Source organism: Phyllostomus discolor, chromosome 9 (assembly GCF_004126475.2).
Source record: "Phyllostomus discolor isolate MPI-MPIP mPhyDis1 chromosome 9, mPhyDis1.pri.v3, whole genome shotgun sequence".
Taxonomy (NCBI): Eukaryota; Metazoa; Chordata; class Mammalia; order Chiroptera; family Phyllostomidae; genus Phyllostomus; species Phyllostomus discolor.
This window is the reverse complement of record NC_040911.2, coordinates 91052678-91078460: the sequence shown is the minus strand read 5'-3', so window position 1 is coordinate 91078460 and position 25783 is coordinate 91052678. Positions and strand designations below refer to the sequence as shown.

Below are 25783 nucleotides of genomic sequence, written 5' to 3'. Positions count from 1 at the left end.
AGGTGCAGGATGAGGCTAATGGAGTCCTCTTATTTGTGTAAAAATGGAATATGTCTAGCTGTCCATGCTTGCTGGCTAGAGTTATTCTCTGGGGAGGGGAATTCAGGAACTGGTGTCTCAGTGGGAGGGAGATGTTTCCTACTTTATTTTTTAAATTGTTTAATTTCTTCCATCGATGTATATGTAATACCTTTTCATAAAATAGAATAAAATAGTCTTTGGACTCACAAGGAAAATGCGTGGGGAGAATGGTCTTCCCCAGGCCAGGGCAGGACTGTGAGGGTCAGTTGGCCTGACTCGGTCTTCAGAGGCATAGAGCGGACTGGCTGGCTTAGAACTTGGCTTGCAGGGGGAACTTTTGGGGTGCTCCTGGAGACAGCAGCTGTGCACATCTGCAGCAGAAGCCAGTGATATTCTGCTGGGGAGTAAGTCAGTGGAACAGAATCTTCCTCTTCTCCTGCAGCGACTGTACCCTCCTACTTAGCAACACATTCCACCTCTTGTCTCAGACAGAGGCAGAGGGAGGGAGAAGATAACCAAGTAAATGTCTTTTTTCAGGTGCTTGAGACTTGTAGGTAGGCTCCTTTTTTTTTTTTTTCTTGAGTGAGGCTAAAGCTTTAGAACAAAAACTTGCTGTAACAGGCAACCAGCGGTCCCTCTAGGAGGCTCTCAACGATCTTAGCAAAGATTGTGGGTTTGGGAGCAAGCCAGAGACGGATTTGAGTCATAGCACAACCACTCAGCAGCGTTGCATCCTTGGGCCCATCAGAGGACTGCTCTGTGCCTCGGTTTTCTCATTGGTAAACTGGGATCCGAAGGCCTGCCCAGGTAAGGAACAAACCGGAGGGCTGTGTGGTTTGAATTACAGAATGCGTTTGTTTCCTAGGGCTGCCATATCAACTTACCACCAACTTGGTGGCCTAAGTCAACAGACATGTGCTCTCTCCCAGTCCTGGAGGCTAGGATATGAAGTCAAGGGCTTGGCGGAGCTGCGTTCTGTCTGGAGCCTCCAGGGGAGAATCCTTTATTGTCTTTCCCAGCTCCTGGTAGCCATGACATTCCTGCAGTTGATCACTCCAATCCTGCCTCCTGTGCATTTCTCTGTTATAGGGATACTCATCATTGGATTTAAGGACCCTGTGGATAATCCAAGATGACCTCATCTCAAGATTCTTAATTGCATTTAGGATGACCCTTTTTTCAAATAAGGTCACATTCCTGGGTCTGGGGAAGGGTAAGAAATGAGCAGGGTTTGGAGGAAGCTGCCATTCAATCCATATAGGCAAAGAAAGTGGGCATGGATGGAAGCCAGCAGGCATTTGCCTGGATCCCACTGGGCCTGTGTGCCATGGTGTGGCTGGTTCATAGAAGGTGCCAGGTCCGGTTTCACTGTGCCTGAACCACACTGCATGGTCACAGTTGTGACTGAAGGAATGGCTGCCCCTTGGGTCTCTGTCTTTCTCTCCTGACCTCTGTCTACCTCCTGTCCTGCCTGCTAGTTAAACCAATGCCAACTTTACTTCAAGGTCCTGGGAGGTGGCTCAGCCCTGAGGGAATGTCCTGTAATTGCGAATCATTGATTCAAGGCTTCACACACATTTGGAAACAGAATAAGGACTGTAGTCTAGTTAATAATATTTTACTAATGCTAATTTTCTGGCTTTGCTATTATACAGAAGTTACAGATGCCACCATTGGGGGAAGCTAGAGCCAAGAGGCTCCATGTGCTATTACTACTACTACTACTATTATTATTATTATAACTTCTGGCAAGTCTATAATCATTTTAAAATAAAAAGTTGAAAAAAAAACCCCAAACAACTTCATAAATACTTGAAACTCTTGATAGAAAAAAAAATAACCCCTATTAGAAGGTAGAAGGAGGCAAGCATTTCAACCCTGGCCCACGTGGGCTGAGTTAGTCCTCCCAGGCTAGGCTGGGAACCCTATCTCCACGGGCTGTTGGGAAGTGGCCTCACCCTGGCCTGGCCCCATGCCCACCCCAGGCTTCCTGGGAGCCTATCCTGATCAAGCTCCTCCCTTGGAAGGGAACCCTGCCAGGTCCTCCCCAAGCCTCCTACGGCCAGGGCCCATCTGGTTTACAGACACACGGCTGGGCTGTCCCAGCACCACCCTGCCCCGAGGTCTAGGCTGAGTGAGACCTCTGCCTCCGCCGCCGCCGCTTGCACACAGCTCTGGCTCCTGTCGGGCCTCTCCCCTGTGCTTCCCTGGCAGGCATGACGGCCTCAGTGACCCCCACCTTGAGTCAGATGCTCTGGGCTCCTGGGAGGTACTCCTCTGGCTGGGGGCCAGCCCACCCTTCCCTGACTCCTCCTTTTCTCGCGACAGGGTGCTCCTGCCTGTCTTCCTCCCCCGGGGCAGACTCCAGCCTCCACTAGTCTGGGCAAGTTGTGAAAACCTTCCCTGGGCCACTCTTCTGGTTCTTTCTCTCCCCTCTTACTCACATGGAGGCTGTCAGTGAGTTCTGCACAGTGTGGGCTGGGGGTTTGCTGTCCCAGAAGATTTATTATAACTTGTGAACTTTGGGAACTCTGGGAACCTCTGAACTTGTATCTATGATGTCTGAACATTTTTCTGAACAGAGAAGTTGATTCTCAGAAGGGTCCAAGAACCACAAGAGATTAGGAGTGTCCGAGGGCACGAAGGGACTGTAATGTAACTGTTAGACATTTGTTTCTGGCATTAGCCTACCTGTGCTACAATACTGTTTCTACTGAGCTAGCTCATCTCCATACCTCAGTTTCCTCCCATGTAATCTAAATTAAATGAAAGCATCTACTGCATCAGGACGTTGTGAGGAGTAAATGAAAAAATCATATCAAGTTCTTGGCACATCCCCTTTATGGAAAAACCTAACAAAGATTATCTGTTATTATTATTATCTGCCTTGAGCATGTATTACTCACTTCATGCTTGCGACAGCCATGTGAAACAGGGATTACTGACCTTCTTTGAAAGGCTGCATTTGCCCAGCATCACACAGACATTAAAAGGCAGAGACTGGGATTTGAACCCACAGTCTGTTTTTCTGCTTTGTTTTGTTGTCACTCATCTCAAAGAGAATGAGAAGAGGAAATATGAGATGGGGCAAGAAAATGTTTACTATTGAACAGCCCTTTAGGTATTGCATTTGGAAAGGCTGTTTTATTCCATTGTCTAAGGTGTATGGGGAGATGCTGTGCTTGCTCATAGAGACTGGACTGGAGCAAACTTAGAAAAGTCTGGCTTCTGAGGAAACATCAGGCACCATGCTGAAAGCCTGGTAACCTTTGCAGATGCGATTCCCCCTTTACCTAAGGTCCACCTGGCCCTCTGTCAAAACCATTGCAGGGGTCGCCTGCCCTGGAAACCCTGTCTCTAGTGTTGTAGGTGTTCGTTGTATGTCAGTATTTCACATGCTTTTATGATGCTGAATTGTGGTTTCATTGTTTAACCCTCATGCTTGTCTCTTCAGCTAGGTAAGGTCTGGATCTAATGCATCTTTTGGACCCCTGTGCTCAGCCTGGTGCCTAGAATAGAACAAACATCTGATGCATGGGGTGCCCTCACTCCTCCATCATTTCCTTCCTGCCTATCTGTGGGGGATGGTGATGAGCAGTCAATGTCCTCAAGGAGCTCCAAGCCAGAGGTGGGGAAAAGCACTTCCCTTGTGACAATCTGCATTTCCACCGGGTTGCCTGTGAAAGCCCAGAATCCCCAAGGGCAAAGGAAGGAGGCGAAAGCACCCAGTAGCCAAGAGTTTTATTTCCCTTGAGGCACTTATTTGACATTAGGAATAAACTAAAGGGCAGAAGTGGGAGAGTTGGGTAACTGGAGTTTCCCTTGGGAGACTCTGGGTGACAGAGGAGTGAACGTACCATTCCAGGACCTGATATCTGAGAACACTTGAGCCAGGCTGACCAGCATATAAGCCCTGGCCTCTAACGAGTTCCCTTAGGTTGATGGTATCCATTCTCTGAGAGAAACAGAGAATTGCCAGGCTGGGTCTTGTCAACTCCCAGCCCTTCCAGAAGTAAAGGAAGGTGCTCATTTGAAAGGTGGAAAGGAGAGGCTCCAGATGGTTGCAAAGTAGATGAGAGTGGCTCAGAACTCTGGATTCTGGACCCCAGTGGACAGGCAGGACCGTCTCTAGGGGTCCACATGGAAACACTAACCAGTAGTGGGATCTAGAGAAGGGTTTTTGACTGGGGAGGACAAGGTAGCTCCACGTGCTGTTTTCTAAGTAACTAAAGTCAGCATCTGAAACTCCATGTCCAGACCTGCACTCACGACTCTCCCCCAATCCTAGTATCAAAGTCTGGCTTATGTTGGAAAATATGGCGCTATTTCCCAGAGATCTGGAAACCAATCTGACTCTGCCTGTCCCTCATTGTCCCAAATTAAATCCATCTCCAAGTTCTGTCCATTTTACCACTAAACCGGCTCTTAAATCCATTCTCTGCTCTCTGCACCTGTGCTCACCGCTTGAGTCTCTATCCATGTTTCCTTACAAAACCATTGAATACCCCACCACATGATTTCTCTCACAAATCCCATCTCTTCATACTCTCCAGCTACCCCAAAGCTGAAGTCATCTTAAAGAAACACAAATCTGGTCAAGTTACTCCTCTAGTTAAAAATCTTTTAATGCTCTTTGGGAAATACATGCGAGATTTGCGACTTCACGTTATGGAAAAGTTCCCTAAAAATCTGTATACAAATACTGAACTTTAATTAATGACATGCATGCTGCAGTGTTTGAGTAAAAGTGTACTGATGATTGTTACTTACCATAAAATGCAGCAAAAATAAATGGGCCAAAGAATAGACAGGTGGATAAATTTAAAGCAAATATGGCAAAATGTTAATTGTAGAACCTAGGTAGTGGGTATATAGGAATTCATCATGTAACCCTTTAAACTTTTTCTTATGAAAAATTTCACAATACAACGTTGGGAAAACTTTGTCTAGCAGCTCACATTACATCAGGATTAAATCCAAAGGTCTTAGCATGGTCCTCAAGACCCTTCCTGACCTCCTTACCCTCATCTATGGATGCATCTCATGCTAATCTCTCTTTATCATTTCTTGTGCTCCAGAAACAGGGCTTGTCTTCCTGTTTTTAAATGTGATCTCCTCTCTTGTTTTAGAGTGTGCATAGCTCTAATCGTAATTTTAGTACAATTGATTGTGTAATTATAGGTGGGACTATATGAAATGCCATTTCTATAGGTGAGAGAGTCAAGTGTTAGCTATTTCATATGACTCAAAGGATCATTTGATGACTACTTACCCTTAGACTCAGAGCTCTGAGAAGAGTAGCACAATGTTTGGTAGTTGATACTCAACCATTTCTCTTGAGAATTAATTAAGTTGATTAATTAATTGATGGACAGTGAGCCACCCAATATTTTTACCATCCAGTTCCTTGACTATACATATTCTAAAATATTGGGAGTTGTTTAATCATGTGGAAATTATCACCTTTCTCTGGCCTAAGCCAACTCTTTGTTATACATGAAAAGTAAAGAATTCTATCCTACCCCCATCCCAAATCTAGATATTTCAACAAAACATCTTGACTTCCCCAAATTCTCTGGTCATCTGGGTCTAACCACTAGTTTTGTTTTTCACAAATATGGGCAAAGTGAAGCATTGATGACTAGGGTTAGGGTTAGGGTTCAGGCACTTATCAGAGCATGTCCCACCACCAAGCAAGGGAGAGGAATTTTTGACTAAATCTCAGATTTTAATACTGTTAATAGGCAAAGCATCAACTTTCTGATTCTTGGTTTTCCCATGATTAAATTTACATAATCAGAATTGTAATGACTAAATGAAGCAAAGTGTGAAGAACCAGACCAGTAGGTTTTTTATTTTCCTGTGACCCTCATCCATTCACTGTAGTCATGAATAGGCAAGAAGGCAGCTTCATCCTTGAGGATGTGGGGGTCCACATATTAAAGATGTGGTCCTAATCCGAGGAACCTGTGAAGATGTTGCTTTGCATGGCCACAGGGAACTAAGATTGCAGATGCAATTGAGGTTGCTGACCAGATGCCTTTGAGTTGGGAAAATTACCTTGGATTACCTAGGTGAATCCCTTATAATCACATGAGCACTTACAAAACAGAGCATTTCTTGACTGTGATCAGAAAGAGATATGACAGTGGAAGAAGGATTAGGGAAATGTGACATTGCTGGTTTTGAAGTTAGAGAAAGTAGTCCATGAGCCAAGGATTGTGGGTGGCTGCTAGAAGCTGGAAAAGAAAAGGAAATGGATTCTCCTGTAGAGCTTCTGGAATGGAACAAAGTCCAACAGACCCTTAATTTTAGCTGAGTGGGACCTGTGTCAGACTTCTGACCTACAGAACTGTAAAACATTAAATTTGTGTTGTTTTAAGTCACTCAGTTTGAAGTTATTTGTTATAATAGCAAAAGACAACTAATGCAGTGATCTTCTAGCCTTCCCCGCCCCCCACTTTTTCTCTTTGTTCCTTTCTTTTTCTTCTTCTTTCCTTCCTCTTCTTCCCTCCTTTCCCTCATCCTTCTCTTATTTCCCTCATTTTCTCCCTCCTCTTTGTCTTTCTCCTTCTCCTCATCCTTCTCTTCTTATTTCCTTCCTTTTCTCCCTCCTCTTTTTCTTTCTCTTCTTCCTTCTCCTCCTTCTTTTTTAGTTGTGTTCTCTTGAGCCCCAGGGCACATGCGACATGTGATGATCCATTGTTCCTAACAGAGGATGGGCCAGCAGTGCTCATTTGGGGAAGCTTTTTGGTTTCTGCAGCCCTAGCAGGCAGCCTCTCATGGTGGCTTCTGTATTTCACCTATTGGTCAATTCAAGCATACGGGTCAATTTCTCCTCCAATTGCCAGCAAGCAAAGTGAAGGTGGAGAAGGCAGCTGCTGGTTAGACTCTGCTGTAGAAAATTCAGCCATTGCCTCCAGTCATTCCTCACTGGTTGGAATCATACTTGGGCAGAGAATTAGGGAGGAGATAGCCAACCTTATTTAAATAAGAGTAAGGCACAGGGACATGTGTGTATTCTTGGATTTCTGTTGAGATATCTCCCTTCTCTTTCATTGGCCTGAAAACTAGGTCCATTTACTTGGTTACAAAAGCCCAGAGTCAATAAGGAAAAGGGTGGTATAGACAAGACAGCTTAGAAATTTTGGGTGATAAATGTCAAGCCCTAAACATTTAAAGTGGACCATGTAAGCCACCACAGTTATCCCATGGCTGACAATAGGCTTGGGACTGAGCATTCATTAACTCATTTTATCTTCACAACTCCTGCCCGAGGTAAGAACTATCATTTCTCCTTTACAGATGAGGAAACAGGCTCAGAAAAGTGAATAAGTCATATTATTATCATGTACCCAATCAGAGGTGAAGGTGGTATTAGAACCCAAGTCTTTATGAGTGGAGAAACAGATAGTATTTTAACAGACAATAATTGCCACTGCTCTTAAGGAGATGTGTTTCTTTCTTGGTCACTAATCTAATGATGAATAAATAATAGATTGCTGCTATAAAGCCTGATTCCTAGGCTACACCCAGGGAAATGTCCCATTGGCCTCAGTAGCAGTTAACTTCAATGAGAGGTTGCCAGCTTAATAATAATACTACCACCTGCTATTTATAGATGGCCATTCTCCAAGGAATCCAAAGTGCTTCATAGACATTATCTAATCCAGTTTTGCTGTGTTACCGTAAGTCAGGTTCTTACCTTTTCACAGAGAGGGTTCATGTTGAGAGAGGGCTAGGTTTTGTCACTCATTAAACAGAGGGTAGGCATCACCTGTTGGTGGTCCATCAGTGACTTGTTCAACCTCATATGACTTTGCTCTACATGGAAATTGGACCAGGTCTGCCATCATGGATTCTGCTTTCCATGAGTGTTTGGCATTGCTCAGGCTGCAGGAGTTGGACTGACTGCTTCATGTGAATTTTCAAGGCTTTGCCGAGGGTTTATTTGTACTCACTTTCAGGCAGAGGCATCTATGAATTTCTCTCGGGAACAGCAGCAGCAGCAGCAGCAGCTTCATCTTTATTGTCATTATTGACCTTGCCTTCATCCCCTCCTTCTCTAACATAAACTCTTATTTAGTGATACCTGTATTTCAGATCCCTGTGGTAGGTACTTTAGAGGGACAACTTGACTTATTCTTCACAATAGCTACCAATTGTTAGTTATTGTTACCAACCCTATTTTACCGAATAGAAAACTGAGCTTCAGAGTGAATAAATAATTCATTCCATTTTCATAGTTGATCAACATGAGAAACTCTGAGACTTTATGACCCAGCACAGAGCCAGGAAACACCCAAATGAGCTGATATTTATGGGGATAACAGAATAACTATCATCTATTAAGTGCAGGCACATTATACATCATGATTTTTAATTCATGCAACAATCTTATAAGGTATATATTCATACCTCAATTTTATAAAAATGAACTAAGGCTCAAAAAGGTAAATAAATTGTTAAGTTCATACAGTTAAAAAAGTGGTAAAGTTGTAATTTAATTCCCATTCTTTCAGATTCCAAAATCTCTACACTTACTCCATAAACTCATTTGAACTAATGAGAGATTCAATGGTGGATGAATGGATGGACAGATGGATGGATAGATGGATGAATGGATGCATGGATGATGGGGGAAGAATGGATGGGGGAGAGACTTTCTTCCTATGCTTTTCTGTCCCAAATGCTAAATTCCTCATGACAATAGAGTGCTGGTGAGAAAAATACATGTGCAACACAGTCCAAAACCTTCAGGACTTACAAAAATTGGCCTGGAGTTGTTTAGCCACAGAAGGAGATTTACACTTGAACATTCCAAAAGTGAAATGAGTTCTGGCTCATGGAACTCAGATACAAGATCTGCCAACCTAGTGAGTGTCAATGGGAGAGCTGAGCTCATGGATGGGAGAATGCACAATGACACCTGGTTGAAGAAGAGCAGAGTGACAAGGATCTTCCTTGCATTATGAATGATCTCACCAACTTGAAGGTCTGAGAATCAGAATGATTCCACCTGGAGTACAAAGTGAGGTGTCCTGGAACACTTTGAATTCTCAGTGTAGAGTCAGGTGTCTGGACTAGATGGACTCTTAGGTTCCTTTTGCCACTCCAAAAGTTAGGGACCCTGGAAGGAGAAGCTATTTTATTAGGATTTAGTCACAATTCAAGGAGAAGGAGGCCACCATTCAGATGAGCATCTTGCACAAGTATGTCATGTCATGGCCACGGTCTAGCTTCTTTTGGATGAATGTTTTTGGTAGCAGGTCACGAGGGGCTAGCTTACCTTGGTTGCCCCTACATCACAATCACCATTCAGTGACATGGTGACCGAAATTTCAAAATAGATGAAAAATTTCTTAGGGTTAAAATGACAAGGTTGAAACTGTCTTTGATAGGATAAACGTCTTTGATAGAAGTTTTACAAGAAAGTAAAACTTCTGCCTCTCTGTTGTAGACATTGCTCTTGCAGTTGCCTGGACAGACAGGATTGCAGCAGGAACTTCAGTCTTTTTACCATTCTGATCTTGCTGAGGACAAGGATTACACTTTGGAGACAGCTGGTTGCAGAGCCAAGCTGCACTCCTCTCTGCTAGGGGCCAGGGGTGGGAGGTCACAACAGCCCAGGAATCAGGGTACATTTGCTCACTAAGAGAATTTTAATCATGTGTGCATTTTTACTCCATGGAATGAGGTTGCAGATACTTTTAAAAAATTGAATTTATCAGGGTGACATTGGTTAATAAAATTATATAGTTCCAGGGATACAGTACTATAATTCATTATCTATATATTGTTTTGTGTGTTCGCCAACCCAAGTCAAGTTTCCTTCCATCACCATTTAGGTCCACATTACTCTCCCCTACCTCCCCCAACCCCATTCTCTCTGGTAGTCAGCATACATTGTCTATAAGGGTTTTATTTCTTTTGTTTAATCTCTTCACCTTTTTCACCCAGCCTCCCTCATCCCCTTACTTCTGACAGTTGTCAGTCCATTTTCTGTATCTATGAATCTGTCACTATTTTACTTGTTAGTTCACTTTGTTCAATAGATTCCACATATGAGTGAAATCATATGCTGTTTGTGTTTCCCTGGCTGGCTTCTATTATGCAAATACTTCTTGCTGTTCTTTCCCTCCCTCTCTTCTTCTCTTTCTTCATCACTGAGGAAAGAACACCCACTATTCCAGTCATCTGTTGCTACATAGCAAACGACACCAAACTTAGTGGCTTAAATCAACAGCCATCCTGTATTTTGCTCTTGTATGGGCAAGTGTGTGTGGGGGTCTTGGTAGGTTAGCTTCTCCCTGGGCCACGCTGGCAGCTGAGCCTGCTCACCTGGGGCTGGAGGGTTCACTTCCAAGATAGCACACTCACAGGGCTAGGTGTTGGCCTCATTGCCCACCAGGCACTGTCAGCTGAGGGGTTCAGGTCCCTTAAAGTAGACCTCTCCAAGGGGTTTCTTGGGCTTTTCCAGAGCAGGGTGGTGGGGCTCCAAGAGTGTTCCAAGAGGTCCAGGTGGAAGCTTAAAGGCTTCTTAGGACCCCACCGAATCCCAGAATCTCATTTCTATAGCACTGTCTTGGTCAAGCAAAGCTATGGCATTTCAAAATCTATTATCCAATTATCCTAGGAGGTGGACATGTGGTGTGAGAGACTTCACAGTAACAGTGATGGCAGACATTCACGACTCCATGTGACTTAATATAAGGCACTAAGTTCTTGAGGTTAGCAGCAGAATTCTGGGTGGACTAGAAATCTGGGAGGTTTCTCATGTTAATCAAGAATAATGAATTCATATCTGACAGACAATTTATAGCTGAGTAACTTTAGGCATGCTACTCAAATTATACAGACCTTAGTTTTCTCAATTATAGGAAATAACGCTATCTAACTTTATTGCCTTGTGAATAATAAAGATGATAACAGAAAAAGGAGGGAGGACACATTAAAGTGCCTGAGTTATAGTGGGCAGTCGATAAATGGAAGCTACATATTTATCTGTGTAGTGAAACGTTTTCCAGAAATCCTTTGAGATCCATTGCATTTGAGCTCGTTATTTATTTTCATTATTGTTTTCTCATTCCTCTATTTTTGTGTAACTCAGTTTTTCTTATTATAAGAGCAATACATGTACACTTTAAACACTTAGAAAACATAGATAAATAACATTTAATATTGAAACAATGATGTTATCTAAACCACAATCCATATTCATGTTTCATTGATTGGCTAATAAAATATATTTTAGCTTTTCAGTTTTTCCCAGCCAAGGATTTAATTCTACATCACTTACTATGTTAGTGGTCATTCCTTTTCAGTTGTCTTTTAATCCAGGACAGTTTCTTTGCTTTTCATGGTGTTTTTAAAATTTTGATACTTATGAAGAGTTCAAGTTATTTTGTAGAATGCCCAAAAAGTTGGGTTTGTCTGATGTTTCTTCATAATAAGATTCAGGTGCCACCATCATCCTGAAATCTTTTTTGTTTAGTTTCATTAAATAAAAGTACAGTTGTAGTACTAAAAGTAGAGTTTTTAAAATTTTGCAGTTTGTACCTTTATAAAGTGGGTACATAATCTTTCTAAGGCAATTATTATTAATTTATAATATGTATACAATAAAGTACACAAAGTATTAAGTATACAGTTCAATGAATTTTTAGTGGAGAAAATTTTTTACTTATGTAAACACCTGTGTGACTACTTCCCATTCCAAAATATAAAACTTTTTCAGTTTCCAAAAAGACTTTGTAATCTTTTGGTACTTTTTTCATTTAACATCATTTTGATAAAATGTATCCACATGGTTGCATGCTATATCATTATGCTCATTCATTTTGACTCCTGTACCGGATTCCATTGTATAAATACACTACTTTTCCTGATCCACTTCCTCATTGATGGGTATTTGAGTGGTTTCTAGGTTTTAGTACTGTGAACAATCTAGTTCTGAATATTCTTGGCTGTGCATTCTGATATACATATATAATTATACCTGAGTGTAATTGTTGGACCGTAGAATATATAAATATTTATTATTGGAACATACTATTCAATTATTTTCCAAAGTGGTAACAACATGTTACAGTCCACTGGAAGTGTGTAAAAGATCCCATAGACCAAAATCCATTTCAAAACTTAGTATTATAAACTTTCAATTTTGGTGAGTTGAATGTATATAAAATTATAGGTCATAGAAGTCTCAATTTGTATTTTTCTGACCCTCAATACTATTTAACATCTGATCAAAGCTTTATTGACTATTCATGCTTCTTTTTTGAAATGCCTGTTCGTGAGTTTTGCCCATTTTTAGTTGGTTTACTCTTTATTTTTGACTTGTAGGATAATCTCAGATTTTTCTTGAAATACAGTGTATCCATCTTTGTCTTTCTGCTTTCTGCTTTTGCTTTCCAACTTAGCAATATTTCTCCACCCTATAATTATTTAAATATTTATCTGTATTATTTCTTCCAGGGCCTCCTGGGTTTCTCTCTGCCATTTCCATCTCTAGCAGGCCCCACCTAAGCCACATTCCAGAGCTCCAGGTCTACAGCGTGGGACCTGGGGCTTTTGCACTGCCTAATCAGGTACCCAGGCTTCTCTGGGTCTCCACCCTGGCCCCTGTCAGGCTCCACCCAAGCTTGGCTGAGGCTGGGCTCAGAGGATTGCCTAGAGTTACTGGTCTATTTCCAGCAGCTGAGTCATTTTCCTTTCCAAGAAACCAAGGTGTATAACAACTTACTGGATGCTCTGGGAGATTCAGCTAAACTGCTTTTACAAATGAAGGCACTGAAATTCTAAGAGGTGATGTAATGTGTCCAAATTTCACAGCCAGAAGTATGAGAAAGGCGTGGAGATACCAACTGTTTCCTTTGGGCTACCAGATCTGTGTCCGAAAACTTGGTGTTGGATTTTGTGGACATGTGTTCAACTCTCCTGTCGCTGAGTCCCAAATCTTCTGAAAGGAAGTCCGCGCAGCCGTTCAACTTGTTTCTCTGTTTTCATCCCAGTCCCTTCTACCTGCTCTTCATACAACACTCAGAGGGAAACTCTCACTGAAGCCAGTTTGTCTCTCTGCAGCTTCAAATGCATCACTTGCTCCTCTTTGCACTTACATCAAAAACTAAATCTTTTAGTATGGTCTGTGTACTTGGCACCTGTCTGCTTTCCTCTTTATTTCCCACCCTCATTTTTCTCTCCCCTGTAACCACACAGACCTCCTTTATGTTCTTTGAATGTTCCGAGTCCTTTTTCATCTTAAGACCCTTGTTCCTGCTCTTTCTTTTGCTGAGAATGCTCCTCTCCTGGCCCTTTGCATGACCAATTTCTCACCATACTTTAGTTTATGCATTAGCTTAAATGCCACCTCCTCAGAGAAACTGCTCCTAAGTACACCCCTGCCTCTCCTTTGTAATGTACCACAGAGCTTTGTTTCGTGCCTTATTGGAGCATGTTATAATGTGTAATTACATTGTTTATTTGCTTTTTACTCCTTTCTGTGGGGCCCAGTCCTCCAACAGTCTGCACATGCCAAATATCTGTCTCATTCAGCTGTGTCCTCAGGGGCTGGGCCCGTGCCTGGCACCCTGTTCAATCAATATTTGTTGAACTAGTGAATGAATCCAGAGGCTACTCAATAATTAGTGGTTTTCATTTCCTTCTCTTCTCTGAGCAGGAGTGGCCACTCACACATACTGGCACAACCTGAAGGAACTGGACCAGCACAATGGAAATAACAGCTCAGTGGATACATACAGTCTGCATCAGAAAAACCGGCTAAACCAGTTGGGTTAGCTACTGTTTTCTGTTTTGTTTTGTTTAACAAGTTCCTTGGCTTCTGAGCCTCTTCTGGCCTGGGTGTACATACTCCTGGGGAAGGGAGGTTTACATTAATGATAGATTAGGTTATACTCACATTATGAGCACTTTACCTGGATAAATCATTACCGAAGAGATACCTATTAGGTTATGACAGCAAAATAGTTCTTGATGAGATTCCACACCTTTGAAAAAGAGTAGGAGCCAATTGGGTAAACTTTTCAAGTCCTTTATGTTTGTGGAGCCCTTTCTCAATACCTGGTGCTCAGTGAAGTGGAGAGACAGAGTTCTCAAGGCTTCCGCATGCTGAACGAGGAAGCAGACGCAGAATGGTTCATTCTCAGGAAGTGTTCTAAGCAAAACGGGGATTGGCCATCCTAACTGGGATTAACAGATATCTTTTCAATAATAGTCTCATTCTACCTTGCTGACCCAGTCTGGCTGGAAGTTCCAGAGGTTAGTGGCTGCGTTTCAAAAGTTTTTGCTTCTTAGGAATCAGAAGTGCCTAAATCTTCCTCTTGGTGATAGTTGGAGGATTTCACGCTCCAAAGAAAGAATGGGTGTGAGTTGATATTTAGGGAGAATTGGGCACTTTATTATATTTGAAGAAAGAAAGCAGATATTCTTTCTCTTTTTCTCTTCCTACTTCTCCCCTCCCTCCCTTCCTCCCACTTTTCCTTTATTTTCTTTCCTTCTTTCTTTCTTCTCTCCTTCCTTCTGTCAACTCTACGCTCAGTACTGTGGTTCTGTTAGAGGTACATGATAAAATGCTATACTGCTCAGGTGTTCACACATCAGTGGTGGAGAAAAGCAAGTAGAGCATTACAGCACAAGATAACAAAAACTATACAGAGGGACAGGCACAGACTTCTGGGGACATAAACACTGGTGTGTTGATAAATGTTTAGCAACTGGTTTCTATGTTGGGGGCTGGGGGTGAGCTTGATTTGTGGCATTTGCTGGTTTTCACGGTGTAAGTACTCTCACCTTGGTGGTGTTGCTGCACAAGCAGTTGGAAAGACACACACACGTCCTGAGAAGGATACCTCATCTGGTCCATACAGGAGTGGGGTTTGTAATATCAGAGGAAGCTTCTAGAAGAGGAGACGCTGACCTGTATTAGCTTCTTTAGGAAGGAGAGTGGTTATTAAAGAGAAGGAGTTGTAACTCTTTTTCTCTTTATTCTCTCTCTCTATGCGTATTGAAGACAATAGAGAAAACGCAGATAAACCAAAATAAGAAAATACAACTCACATGTAATTTTATAAAGGGGAGATGAGCATGGTCACTTTTGTGATCATTTTTCCTTGTGTTTTTTTTCCTCCTTGTGTGTGTTGAACTGTTACTAGAAAGCATCTTTATCTGTCTCAGTTAACATTTTGTCAGATATTACTATATCTGTCATAACATATTGTCATAATAAACTATATTATGACTATGATTTTATTTTTAAATTCATTAAAACTGATAATCCATTGTTTAAAACAATTTTGATGTCCTTTTGTTTAGATTCTGATTCTGATTAAATTACAGAATCTGTGTTTTTGTATGTTTTAAAGACACACTTATACATAAAATGATAATTGTTCAATTTATTCTTCTGTCATCTTGGTTTAAAATTTATTTTTATATGTTCTTATTTTTTCCTTGGTCTATTGCCTTTTGCTGATTCTTTGAATGCCTTTGCATTCTTTATTTATTTTTAAAATTTATATACCCTGTTTTAAATTTAACCCTTCCTGTTTGATTAAGAATTTTGCATAGTTTTATCAATACTTTCTTCTTTATCATCCTCCCATTTGTTCAAGAATTCTATATGAAAATATTGGTATAGAATTATATTGTTGTTATTTACTTTAAATATTGACTTTTGCAAAAATAATCTTGACTTTGGCATATAGTTTTATAATTAAGCTTATAGTAATAATTTAGGCTTATCTGCATGTTAATTGATCTTAGTGCTCATTAGCAGTCTTTCTACACCATTTTTAAGTTCTGATTTTAGCTTCCTCATTCCGTTGGGCAGAGTGCATACCCGCCCAAGAATTCCAAAATAAAGCATATCAGTGACCTACTATAGAACACCCTGAATGTTTTAAATGGAATGGGGTCTGTTAATGTGGCCCACAAATGAAAATTTAACTGGGGGGAGGTTAAACAAACAAAACCTAATTTAGTAGAGAATCATAAAAGAAATCATGCTGACCAGGAGCCCTAACTCTTTCTCTTGGATGTTAAGCATCCAACATAGGTTTTGTTTTCTCTTTGTGTGGGTATCTTTTTGAACCCAGGTGTGGGTTCTTATATTCTTTTCACGGAAGTGCGGCATGTGCTGTTTGTCCTGCCATTGGGCTATAAGTCACTCCATGCCCCTTCTAGGTCAAGGCCTAGGGTCTGCTGACTCTGGGCTCTTGATGCTCGCTTGGCCCCATCAGGGTACCTGATACTGGGAGCAGCAGAAGAAGGAAGCTGGGGGTCAATGGCAGGCGGATCCCTCACACGCCAACTCCCAGAGAGCTTGCTAGCCTCTCTCCTCAGCACTACTGTGACATCCTTGTGGGTTTCCTCTGGGTTTTCTGAGATGGCAGACCTGTCCCCAAGACAAACACACAGGGGGTGATCTGTATGACCACTGTTGTTAACCACAGGTGGCTTCATGGCCAAGTCCTTTGGGATGTGTGCTCAACTCACATTTTAAATAATGACGTGTCGTGTTTTCTCAGCAGTGTTATGTACTTGCTTTACATTGATTGTCTCCTACAGTCATCCAGATACCTCATTATCCTCACAACAGATGAGGAAACCGAAGCTGAGAGGGATCATGCCACTGGCTCAGGGCCGCTTGCCTGGTAGAGGGCAGAGCCTGCATTGGGACCGAGCATTCTGACTCATTGCCCATAATCGCATCCCCTGCGCTATGAACTGCCTTCCTGTATAATCAAGGGACCTGGCTGCAGAGCCTCCAAAGGCTCCTCCTGGGTCCCTGTGCTGCCTCTAGCCTCCCTGAGATCCCCCTTTGTCTCGTTACTACATACAAGTTGAGGGGCTTAGGCTTTCTGGTCTCCTAGAAGCTTCAGCCCTTCAGGTTCCCCCTCAACTCTCCTCCCCGGGAGGATGGAGCAGGGCAGGGGCTGCCATGGCTTCACCTGGGTTTTAGCTTCAGGCTAGAGGCAACCCTCCCCCCCACCACCACCACTCCAGGCCAGGGCTTACCTCCCTCAAGGTTTTATTGCTTTAGAAAGAAGGACTGGGGGGAACTGTTTGTAGGCCTGGGAGGAGCAGTAAACATTTGCAAGCATTTCTCTTACTTAATAAACCTTAATGTGCCCTCCTGTACCCATTTGCCTGAAAAGAAACACCTAGAAAGACGGGAGAGGTGTGGTTTCAGGTGTTGTCATCAAGCTAAAAAGTCTCAGGAGTTCCACACAAATCTCCACCCAAACTGTGGAGTTCTTTGAATGGAAGCTGAGTGTGTTGCTGGAGGCAGCTTCCAAGCACATCTGGGCCTCACTGTTCTCCTAAGGTCCAGGGCTCTGCAGAGGGGCCTAACCGGCTCAACTTCCAATCCCCTGGGCCTGCTCCAAAAATCCCCAAGCTCTCTGGGGTCTGGGAAGGTGGAGTGAGGCAGCACAAGGCTGTGAGAGCAAACCAGTATCAGCCCTAATTCCAGAGTATGCCTAGGGAGTCAAGCAAGATGATTGTAGGTTTGAGAGAGTGAGAGATATGTTGGTTCCTGGCTTGAGGAGTTCAAATTTCAAGTAGAGATTTATATATACCCAACATGATAGTTACACGTACTGAACAGTTCAAAGCCCAGTCATTACTCTGAACTCTGCATGTATTCACAAAATCCCTTCAAGGTGAGTACTACTATTATCCCCACTTTGTGGAAACAGATGCTCAGAGAGGTGAAGTAACTTGCCTAAGGTCACAGAGCTGTAAAGAATAGGGCTGGTACTCAAATGAAAACAGTGGACTTTCTGAGTCTGTAATCTTGACAGCTCTAGTGTCTCCTGTTCAGAAACAGGCACAGGACCCCACAGTACTGACCTTGGCCCTATGCTATCAAACATTAGGGTCTAGGGAATTCAGAAAATGTGGGAGAAGACACAGGGAGAAAGGAAACCAGTATCTACTGAGCACCTCTGACTTTTAGCCCTCCCAATATTCTTGATAGACTTTGAGATGAAGATCATGCTCCTCTTCATTCAGATGAGGAGGACAATTCAGAGAAATTAAAATCACTTATTAGTAAATAACAAAAGGGATTCATGGAGCTTTCTGACCTCAAAAACTGCAACAATGTACTTGGTTCGCTCCAAGAAAGAGGCAAGTTGTGCTTATAAGGCATAGGGAAATAACACAATTCATTCATTCATTCATTCATTCACTCAATCAAACCCAATATTGAGTCTTTCAATATTGTCTGTCTTGGGAAACTAAGGCTTCAAACCCCCACCCGAGATACAAAGAAATATGGAATTGGGTCTTCGGCTCAGTTTCAAAGGCTCCATTTCAATATATGAAAGGAAGTCCATGGCTCCACGTGAATTCTAATCCTGACCTTGGAGAGCCCCAGTGCATGTCCTTTGAGGACTCCTAAGTAAGCCAAAGATCCTCACACCTCTTGCAGCCACAGACCTCCTGCTCATGCCTGCCTTAGTCATCATTAGACTTTGAAACTCAGTGCACCTTCCTTGCAAAGCACGAGGTCAATTTGGAGCTTGTGTGGATGTGTGCATGGGAGAATTGTCTTGCGGTGGAAGAATTAATCTTAATAACCTTCCCTAAGCTGTCAAATGTTTTGAGGGTCGGAATAGAAACTCACATGTGTTGGAGAGGGAAAGTGGCCATTTATAAAGGATCTTCACCTTGGCTGGCATAGCTCAGTGGATTGAGCGTGGGTTGCGAACCAGTGTTGCAGGTTCGATTCCCAGTCAGGATACATGCCTGGGTTGCAGGCCATGACCCCCAGCAACTGCACATTGATGTTTCTCTCTCTCTCTTTCTCCCTCCCTTCCCTCTCTGAAAATAAATAAATAAAATCTTTTAAAAAAGGAGCTTGAGCCCCAACTGAGGGCTGGCATTGTCGGATGGGGAGGGCAACACTTTTCTGGGGCAGGGCGACCAGTGGGGAGTCCCTGTACATTTTGTATCTCCTTGACCTCTTGAACTTGGCAGTTTTGCTGGTGGTAAATTGTCTGCTCCTGATAGGGTTTCAAACCTACACTGACTCCTGGGGAATGCCTGTTAACATCTACTATCAATAGTCACGGAGCTTCAGTCAAATGCATTTCAGGTTCCATGTCTTTGGGAAACAGAGGTTGAAGGACTGAACCCTTTCTTTCTGGGAAGAAGTACAGAAGAAATTAAGGTGAAAAACAGACTGTGCCTATCTCTTCAGAAGACTGTGAATCTGAACACAAACAAAAGAACAGAACAAGACTCTTTCATGTACCCGTCTTGGTGTTCCCATGAGAATCAATGGCAGGGTACATGAGGACTGCAGTGGGCTGAATGTTTGTGTCCCCTCAAAATCGGTATGTTGAAACCCTAATCCCAATGTGATGGTGTGTGGAGGTTGGCTTCTTTGGGAGGTAACTTAGATCATACACATGGAGCCTTTAGAATGGGATTAGTACCCTTGTGAAAAGAGGTTAAAGAGCTCCCAACCTCTCTTTCCACCACGTGAAGACACAACAAGAAGACGACTGTCTATATATAAACCAGAAGAGGGCCCTCATTGAAAGCCTGACCAGGCTGGCACCCTGATCTTGGACTTCCAGCTCCCAGAACTGTGAGGAATACATGCTTGCTGTTTAAGCCACTTAGTTTATGGTGATTTGCTGTATCAACCCAAACTAAGACAAGAATCTTAGGTGGAGGTGAACTTGACATATTGTATTTGGGTTTGTAGCAGCTACATTTTCATAACCCAAAGCAGAGCATGTTTCCCACTAATGATGTTTTTCTGACTTGGGCATTTGTCTTATGGAAGTTAAGGGAAAGAATGCTAAAATGTTGTACTTGTGACTTTAGGATATATGACTTTGGCTCCTTAAATAATAAAGCCTAAAGTTCTCCCTCCACCCTCTCATATTGTTTGGTGCTGCCCACACAAGTCACCTTGCTTTCTTGTCCCACATTTCCTTTTGAGAATGCTTTGTTTTGAGTCTCTGAGACATGGAAAATCTAATCAGATTGAAAAAATAAAACTAGAAGAGTGTAAGGACCCAGAGTGCGGTAGGACAAAGAACACAGGCTTGGGAATCAGATTAAGTCTGGATTTTGGCTCTGCTCCTCTTCAGTTATGTGACATTGGGCAAATGAGTCGAATTTTCTGAGCCTCAGTTTTTCTTATGTTAAAGCAGAGAATGCTAGAAGCCTCATAGAATTAGTTCCCAATGCAGAAAGTGGTGTTCCCAATCTGCACATTTTATTATGGACAACATAAAGAAAATAAAGTTTCTGTTTCATTATTACATCCTGTATGAACATTAATAAAATTATTTTTTTCTCAAGACCGTTTTTGTTTATTGGTGTCAGTGAGAGAGCCTCCTAAGCGTTGGCCAGGCAATTAGACTCAGGGATCAGAAGATTCCTAGATCTGTGATCTTAGACAAATACATTTTATCTTTAGAATCCTATATTTTTGCCGGCAAAGTGGTGATCAGAGCTTTAAATAATACCAAAATCTAAACTTTTAGTTTATTGATGATTCCCAAAACTCTGTTCCATCCTTTTTTCTTCTCTTGAAAGCATATTGCATTTTTTAAAATTTGCCTCTGCATGGAGAATAATGTCCTCAGTTAGGTTGTGGGTTATAACTTTAACATATACATTCCTGTGTATATTTATGTTAAAGTGCATTATCTTGTGTCCATCAGCATATACACCAGGAAGATCCAGTGGCTAATTAACAGATTTACTCACATATTTATGATAACAACATGCTGGAAACAATGTCTATATCATATATAAGCTAAGATTATATGCTGAGAAAAGTTAATTGAATGCACATGTCTATAAACATAAGAAAAATATTCTATCAAAAATAGGAAGTTCTTTTAAAATGGTAGGATAATGAGTGATTTTTAAAAATGTTACTTCTTCTTATAAAATATTTTAAGGTTTATTTCTATAGCAAATATTTATTGAACAACTACTGTACAGCAGGTTGAAAATAGAACCATTCAAGACTAGGTCTCTTTCTCATGGACCTTATAGTTTAGCTATCATTATGTTGTTGTTGTTTTTTTTTTGCCAGTAACTAAAAGGGAGAATATAATTAAAATGAGAAAAGTTTTTAATAAGAATTAACTCATCAATGAGTTTGACTTTTAATGAAGCTGAAACAGTATTTTGACTCCTTTCCCAGGAGAAGATGATATTGGTATCAAGAATGGTGATTTTCATTTTTTTCCCACACCCAACGGCATTTTTTATGAGAGACAGAGAGTGTGAGAGAGAGACAGAGAGAGAGAGAGAGAGGGAATGAATGTGAGGGAGAGAATGTGAGAGAGAAACACTGGTTGGTTGCCTTCTCATAGGGACCCCACCATGCATCAAACCCATGACTTTTTCTTTTGGGACAGTGCTCCAACCAGTGTAGTCATACCAGCCAGGGATTTTTTTTTCTTTTTTAAAACTTTTTTTTATTAATCCTCACCTAAAGATATGTTTATTGATGAGAGAGAGAGAGAGAGAGAGAGAGAAATATCAATAGCCCCCTGTGTGTGCCCTGATCAGGGAGCAAACCACAGCTTAGTTATGTACCCCAACCAGGAATTGAACATTCAACCTTTTGATCTATGGGATGATGTTCCAACTGAGGCACCCGGCCAGGGCAAGGATGGCGATTTTTTTCCCTCTGGGCAGAGAGAACCTAGATATGCTGAAAGCTCCTTGGCACAGAAGCCAAGATAAGAAAAGCATTGAAACAGTGGTGCACTCAGGTCACATGAACAGGGCAGCAGAGATTAGAGACACCCAATTACAAGAGCCCCTGACTCAGGCTTCCTCCTGGTTCCCTGTTGCAGAGCCAGCTGAGCAGTTTGTCCTGGAAATACATCCATAAAGATCGTTGATGTCCCATCAGGAAGAGACCCAATAATATCTTCCTGAAAGTGCCAATTTGATCATGGAATCTTTCAGCCACTGACATCCCTTCAGTGGCTTCTCTTTGCTATTGGGAGGAAGACCAGAATCCTGAAGAAGTCCTACAAAGTCTTACAGCATGTGGATGATGCCTGCTTGTCTCATGACTCTCCTCGTTTCCTGGGTAATTCAACGGCACACACCATATCACCTCTTGCTTTAGGCCTTTGAATATATATTTTCTTTACTTGGAATAATTGTCTACCTCCGCCCTCACCTTAACTTCATTTCATTAATATTCCTCATCTTTTAGGAGGAGATTGTTTCCTTATCTTTTAGGAGGGATCATTTCTTTAGACAAGCCTTCCTTGGTATCCTGTACCAGGTCAATTTGCCTTGTTATTTCCTTTAATAACACCATGTACATCTTCTCCATAGCATATTAACACAATGGTAATGTCATTTGATTAATGTCTGCCTCTCCCATGAGGGTAGGGATGGCATCGTTTCCCCTTCATTGATTCCATTAGAACCTAGAACTAGTAAGACAGTGGAAAGACCAGTGAGGAGAGACTACCCCTACTCCAAGGAGAAAAGCTTTGCTAGTGACATAAGAGTCATGGTCATGTGGGTCCCTTCCAAGCTTCCATAGCCCAGAGAAGCTGGGCTGACAAATTAAACATACAAAGGGTTGGATTTCATGAGCAGGTAGGTAGAGGGAAAGACCTTTGTGGATTACATATGTGTCCCCATGTATCCCCAGCCATGCATAATAACAATAGTGTTAATAAATACCTCTTATTGGACATCTGTGATGCTCTGGGTACTTTAAAACTTTACTTCTAATCTTCAAAACAGCTCTGATGTTCAATTTACCATCTCTATTGTATAAATAAGGAGACAGAGGCTCGGAGAGGTTAGGTGACTTTCCAAGGACTCCACAGCTACTAAGTGATGGGGCCAAGACTCAGAAGTGGTCTGTGGGTGTAGCTATAACTCTACTTTACTATCAGAACCAGCTCTGGGGGTTGCCCATGAAGGCAGATGAACTTTTGCATCAGGTCCTTTAGTAGAAATAAACCAATGGACATTGCAACTTGCTTCTCACCAGGTAGCAAGGGCCTGGGGTACATTCTCAAGGCATTGCACTTGCTTCCTCCTTGATTCCCTTTGAAGTTAGTGGGAAGTCAGCACCTGGAACCTGCAGAGCATCACAGTGGGGCTTCGTGTTCATTGGGATTTCATGGCGCTCACGTTTCTGATTATAGAATCCAGAATCTGCCTGTCTGTCTGTCTATCTATCTATCTATCTATCTATCTATCATCTATCTATCTATCTATCCTCTCTTTACTTAATGAAGTCCTATTTAATAATTTCCTAATTCAATAATATAAATCACACTTTCTCTATATAAAGTAGATAAAAATAGCTGCTTTAATTATTTAAGTACTATCCAAAGAGGCAAACATCAAAAGAAGCTGAAGTTGCCACACAAAGAGGAAAAAAAAATCTTAGGATCAGCAACTTTCCTAAGGCATGCAAGATATGGTCTCAGACACGTGTACAAGCTAAGCTTAAAGCTTTATTTAAAAAATATTGAATTTTATGGTTGACAAGATCATTAATAATGTCATTATATTCCATGGCATACTCTTATCCACCCAGCATACCTGTCATATTTATATACAAGCTACTTATTGCTATGGGGATTCAATGAGGAAAAATCAATTAATTGCAAGCCTGGAAATTAATAGGAAGGACTCTGAGATACTGATGAGTTTTCCTCCTCCCTAATCATGGCTGGCTATGCTAACAGTTAGCTCCATTAGAATTCTTACCCTTCTTGAATGCAGCAAGAGGACCAGGCAAACTCTTCCCCATTAAACGCCAGTTCCCTATATTCTGGATCATCTAGTCAGCACAAAATCTCCATTTCTCTGGCTTCCATCTTTTAACTCTATGAGAATTTCTGTGGCCCAGAAGTTCTTTCTTGACTCTGAAATATTTTCTACCTAGTATATAGTCCTTTTTCTCTCCTTCTCAGCTGAACTTCTCCTAAGCATCAGAGACTGTGCTGGGCCCAGAGGAGTTAAGAAAACAAACAGAGCCCTCTGGGGTCCTACCTGCAGAACCTCTTTGGTTTGACAGCTACCCCTCTCAGAGTTTCCATAGGCAGAGCTTGGGGGAAAAAACCCTTGACTCCCACAGGACCAGACTACCTTGGACACTTGGCAATTCACAGACCTGGTCCTGGTGTTCACTCCTCAACTGATGGGCTAAAGGAAGTATGTTTCTGTCTCCTCCTCCAGAAACTTTTGCCATTGGATTAGGTGCTACAGAGGGAGCTCCTAACATGGGGGGTGGGGTGATGGTGGTTTACCAGGTCGCTCTCCAGCTATGTATTTTTTTTTCTTAGAGAGAGACAGAGAGTTTGAGAGACACTATTTGGCATCTGACTTAATAAGAGATTTTGAGAGAGCAATTTTATCTAGCAGGAATTTAATGACAGCACTACTTTATGGACTTTTTCTTGCTGATCTGCAATAAGGTAAATGCAGAAGTTTAGAGGAAGAATGTAAACAATGCTTCAACATCCAAATGTTCAATGGGCCATCCCCCCGAACATGGTAGAATTAGTACAGATATTGTCAAACATGTGGTGAATGGCATGCAGCATGGGCTTGGTCCCAGTCATGCAGAGACAAGTCATGTATTGGTCCACTACAAATTGGAATAAAAAACCCCAAGCTTGTTCTACACCATAATGGTTTGAGAAACACTGTTCTAGAGAGTGGTAATTAAATAAACTGAATCTTCCTGAAAAAAAATTCTGTTGGTTGCTAATTTGGGGAAAATTGAATTCTCTATTCTTATCTCACTCGCAGACTCATTTCTCACAACATATTAAATTTCTAAGAAATTCTCCGTTAAAGAATGTCCTTTACTTTTGTTTAAGCCAGTGTTTCTCCAACCGACTTTGGCATGAAATATTTCTGTCCCTGAGACCTCACCCTGTAGGAAAGGTAGAAATAAAGAACTCACTAACAGTGAAGGATAACAGGCAGCTCCCATACATGCACTCCATTCCTGCAAGAGGAGCGCATCTGGTTTTCCCAGTCAAACTTTGATATTGCAACATCCCTTTCAGGATTCTTCTGCCAGCCACTCCCTTGAGCCCCCAGTTCTGGGGCTGGAGAAGGCAGGCAGAGACACTACATCATCACCACCAAGGTTTGCAAGGTTGGACAAGTTCAAGTCAGGAAGACTCTATGATGAGGCTCATAGAACTATAAAAACTATCAGAACTATAAGACTATCAACAACACAGTCTTCCTTTGGCCGGCTGTGTATCTGGCCTTGTCTTTCCCTCCCTTCCTTTCACCATAATTACTGAGCCTCAGATGTGTGCCACACACTGTCCTAAGAGTTTAAGGATATAGCTGAAAATAAAATAGACTCTATTCCTACTCTTAAGGTACCCATGATCTTTATGGATCATAGGCAAGCAATTGAGCAATTTTGCTAATGTGGATTAAATGCATGGTGGGGAGAAAAGGGGTTCTGGGTGTGACGAAGATCAAAGGCAACTTACACAATCTGTAAGGTTGAAGGAAGAGACAAGAGATCAAAGGTGTGAGTACTGAAGGGTGAAGAGGAGTCAGCCAAGTGAAGAGAGGCAGAGGTGGGGGTGGGGGGTATGAGCCCCAGGCAGATCCTAGTTGCCCTGTGGCTTCTTTGAAAACTCTAGTGGCATGAGGGCAATCTGAACCAAGGAGGCCACTTTGGCTCAGGTGGGACCTGATTTCCCCTTTTTTTTTTTCAGTTGCTCCAGAAAAACCCAGC

At 42.0% G+C, this 25783-nt stretch overlaps 2 long non-coding RNA genes across 2 annotated transcripts; both read left to right on the top strand.

Moving 5' to 3' along the window:
- Nucleotides 1-507: 507 nt before the first annotated feature.
- LOC118496841 lies at nt 508-23963 on the top strand. Its single transcript, XR_004899401.1, has 2 exons — nt 508-828; nt 21882-23963. It is a non-coding gene; the product is annotated as an uncharacterized LOC118496841 (long non-coding RNA).
- LOC118496840 lies at nt 10009-20286 on the top strand. The gene is made up of 2 exons (XR_004899400.1): nt 10009-14298; nt 19166-20286. It is a non-coding gene; the product is annotated as an uncharacterized LOC118496840 (long non-coding RNA).
- Nucleotides 23964-25783: the final 1820 nt, after the last annotated feature.